At 52.0% G+C, this 3,405-nt stretch overlaps 1 protein-coding gene and 1 long non-coding RNA gene across 2 annotated transcripts in view; one reads left to right on the forward strand and one right to left on the reverse strand.

Annotated features, from left to right (window-relative positions):
* Window positions 1-3,405, reverse strand: part of MBOAT2 (membrane bound O-acyltransferase domain containing 2) — a 244,416-nt gene that overhangs the window by 171,638 nt on the left and 69,373 nt on the right. The window lies entirely within an intron of this gene.
* The window catches only part of LOC109300140, a 4,555-nt gene continuing 2,260 nt past the window's right edge, over window positions 1,111-3,405 (forward strand). Inside the window, exons 1-2 of the long non-coding RNA XR_002098137.1 lie at window positions 1,111-1,146; window positions 2,913-2,993. This is a non-coding gene — a long non-coding RNA (uncharacterized LOC109300140). The remainder of the gene's footprint in view (window positions 1,147-2,912; window positions 2,994-3,405) is intronic.

The following is a 3,405-nucleotide window of genomic DNA, read 5'->3' on the forward strand; positions in this document are numbered from 1 at the left end:
TGAGCACACCCCAAAGTGATGGGCAAATCTGGTAACATTGTCCAACGCAGCCCCAACTCAACACCCCATAGCCACCCGCACCCCGGGAAGAGTTGGGGCTACACCAGGCAGCTGACGGCAGCAGTGCTGGGAGTGGAGCACCGGTGAAATTTGGAGTGGATGCATGATCCTCCCAGCGCCACCGGCACCCGCTCTGAGCCCAGTACCCACTTCAAGCCCAGCCTCCACTAAGAAGAGCCCTGCACAGTAAGGGTGTGTGAAATGGGATGTATTCAATTCAAATTTGGCCCAAATCAGGGACACTAATTTAATTCGTTGATTTGGATCACTGTCCCCGATTCAATTTGGCTGAATCCGAATGCTAATTCAGAGAATCAGCGATTTAGCCACAGACACAGCTTTAAATGTTTTTTTCTACATACCTCGAGGTACCAGGCACAGCTCACGAACACTGCAATGGTGGGGCAGATGCAGTGTCCCACAGGAGTGCGGCGGGAGGGGCCACGTGCTCAGCAGCAAACCCAGAAGTACTTCCGGGCCACTTCCAGGTCCACCACCGAGTGCATGGAGGGAGGGCCCTGAGCCCTCCCCTCCCAGCAATTGGCTACAGGGGGACCCTGGGTGCCCCCCCAGACCCAGAAGGCACCAGTTGCTGAGCTGGGGCTGCAGAGCTCTGCCCCCCCACCCCACCTGGGCAGTGCCTGCCCCTGCCCCCTCGCTCACTGTGGGGGCTGTTGATCTGCACCCCCATGCTCTTTTCCTTGCCCACTCTCCCCTTCCACCACACCAGACTTACCAGCTGGAAGCAGCTGTATCAGAAATCGGATCAGTATTGGCTGATAAGCCTCCTTAAATATCTGCTATCAGTATTGGCCCCAAAAATCTCTATCAGTGCACCCCTAAATTAGAGGAGGTTAACATGGATAATTTTTCTAACAATATTTACATCCCTAATTGTATGCTTGAATAAGATGTGGCCAGAAGTGCTAATCTATGATGACTTTCATCAAGATGCTTTATGTTAGGGTTGCACCAATAAAGATTTTTTGGCCAATACCAACGGCCAATTATTAACCAGCCATATTGGCCAGTACTGATTTGACAGCTGATATGCAGCCCAGCAGCTTGGAAAGCAGCATGCATCAGGTAACTCTGTGGGGGGTGTTGCAGAAGGGGCATGGGAGGGCTGGGAGCTGCCCAGTTGCGGCGGGTCAGGGTAGGGCACAGAACGGAGCCATGGGGGCAGCTTGTCCAGGGGCTGCAGGGGGGACAGCTCCCCACTGCTGCACACACTCCCAGGGGGGCAGGGGGAGCATGTGCACCCCAAATTTGTGTGCAGGGCGAGGGTGGGCTGCGCCAGCCTCTTCCTGGCGGCAGGGCTGGGCCGCAGCTGTGCTCAGGGCAGGCGGGGGCAAAGTGAGTGGTAGCGGTGCTAGAAGGGGTGGAGACAGGGGGAGAGGGTTATGGCAAATTTTGAAGAGGCCATAGCCCAACCCATAGCAACCTCTCCCAGCACCACCACTGCCTGCCCCACCCCAGCCCTGAGCAAACTCCCCCCTCCCCACCATAAAGAGACTGGTGCAGCTCCTGGCCCTGACCTCACAGCCCACCTTCACCCTGCACAGAAATCCAGGGGCACATGCACACGGTGGTGGGGATTTGCGCCCCCGCCCCAGACGAACCACCCACAGCTCTGTCCCACACCCCGCCCCAGCTGAGCAGTGCTTTCTCCACTCCCTCCCCCTCACTGTGGGGGCCTTGATCTGACCCCCTCACACTCCTTCCCTGCTCCATGCCCCTTCCCCCCCCCAGACTTACCAGCTGGACACTGCTCTCCAAGCTGCCAGGCTGCATTCCTGGCTGCGAGCATGCACACAGCAACTACTGGTGACATTATCAGGTGTACTAGCCAAAAAAAGCCAATTGCTGATAATGTCATTTTTCCTTTTATTGGTGCCAATCCAATGTGGACCAATATAACAGTGCACCTCTACTTTATATAGTGAAGTTTAATCTTGTTTTGCCTCAATGCTTTTATGCTTTTCTCTATTTTCTGAAAAGACTGATTCTCAGATCTACTAAAATACATAGATATATTTACTAAATATGGCACTTTTTTTGCTGGTCAGGAGAACACACTTATCTATACATTTCATTTAAGGTGCATGTCAAACATATGGTCCACAGGAGCCTTATGATCCTGCCCACTGGTTCCTGGACTGACCCTACATGCTAGCCCCAGCCCCATGTGCTACATGTGAAGTGTGAGCTTTACAAGTGGTTCTCAACCTTTTCTGTACCAAGACCCATTTGTAAACATTGATGGGCAGTCCCAACCCAGTGCCCCTCTCTCCTGAGCCACTGCCCCCCACCCCTAGGCCCCAGCCTCGAGTGTGTGGGGGAGGGGGTGGGTGTGTGGGGCAGAGGGGGGCCCCCCAAGCAGCCCCATGCAGGCTGGAAGGGAAAAGCCACAGTTTCTTACATTTTTCTCCTTTAAAAGAGAATCCATTTTTAATGTTTGTTGATCTACTTTTAAAGTTTGTTCATGACAATTTCATATATTCTTGTGACCCCTTTTGGGTCTCAACCCATGGGTTGAGAGAAACGCTGGGCTGGGCCCAGTGCTGCACATGTATCAAAAGGAGTCAGTCTGGAGCATGACGTGAATGCAGCACCCCACCAGATGGGCCCTAGGTGCTGGCTCTGGACTGGTCCAATCTGAGCAATTATGAAATTTAACTTCCAGAATCTGAATGAGTGTATTTTTATGCTTTGTACCATGTTAGCAAACACTGAGCAAGTTGGGGGGGGGGGGTTGGGGTTTTTGTTTGTTTGTTTTTAAACCAGATGGGGAGTTTTTATTTACTAAATAGAAAGCAAAACTTGAAACACTGTTTGTACCCATTTAATAGGATTCCAGTTTCAACCCAAATGGAAGACGACAGCTCCTTTAAGTCACCATGGGCCAACCTTTTTGCCAGGTGTGCCTCAAGGTAAGCACCACACCCAAAGTGGCACTCTAATCTCCTTCAACCCGATCAAGTGCTCTGCTTCTTGCTCCCTCCCTAATCTGCCACATGCCTTACACAGAGGCTGCCTGTGCTACTCATTGGCTACCCCATTATAAATGTATTACAGGCAAGTGGGGCTGAAAGGAACCTAATCCATCCCCCTGCTCAAGGCAAGATCATCCCTCACGAGACCATCCCAGACAAGCTGCCCTTTGAAACTTCCAAGGATTAAGATTCCACAGGCTTTCTAAGTAGCCTGCTCCAACACTTGGCCATCCTCATAGTCAGAAAGTTTATCCTCATCTCCAACCTACATGTCCTCTACTACAGTTTGAAGAAAACATTACCCCTAGTTCTGTCCCCTACAGCCATCCAGAGAAGCCCATCTCTGTCC

This window comes from Gavialis gangeticus, unplaced genomic scaffold (genome assembly GCF_001723915.1).
Source record: "Gavialis gangeticus isolate Ggan-Ray unplaced genomic scaffold, GavGan_comp1, whole genome shotgun sequence".
Taxonomy (NCBI): Eukaryota; Metazoa; Chordata; order Crocodylia; family Gavialidae; genus Gavialis; species Gavialis gangeticus.